Consider the following 292-nt stretch of genomic DNA (forward strand, 5'->3'; position numbering starts at 1 on the left):
CTGAGCAGCATCATATTTGCAAACCGAGGTATTGCAACGTGCAGTTTCTTGAACTGTGTTGAGCAAATATTTATCTGCCTACACTGGGATCATAAAATAGATTCCTTTTAGTATGGATCCAGTCGAACGGCATTCTACCGTACTGTATCGCTACTGTATATAATAAATCACCAACAATGAATCACGGAGAAGATAAATGAAGGTTGTGTAACCTGGAACCGTATGTAACCTTTACTCTTGCTAGAGATCCAAAACGGAATGTATCAGTCATTTCGATTAAACTAAAAAAGAA

At 37.7% G+C, this 292-nt stretch overlaps 1 protein-coding gene across 1 annotated transcript in view; it reads right to left on the minus strand.

Moving 5' to 3' along the window:
* Window positions 1-292, minus strand: part of LOC119585943 (gamma-aminobutyric acid receptor exp-1-like) — a 6,457-nt gene that overhangs the window by 872 nt on the left and 5,293 nt on the right. The gene's annotated exons all lie outside the window — the stretch shown is intronic.

The sequence above is a fragment of the Penaeus monodon genome, chromosome 20 (genome assembly GCF_015228065.2).
Source record: "Penaeus monodon isolate SGIC_2016 chromosome 20, NSTDA_Pmon_1, whole genome shotgun sequence".
NCBI lineage: Eukaryota > Metazoa > Arthropoda > Malacostraca > Decapoda > Penaeidae > Penaeus > Penaeus monodon.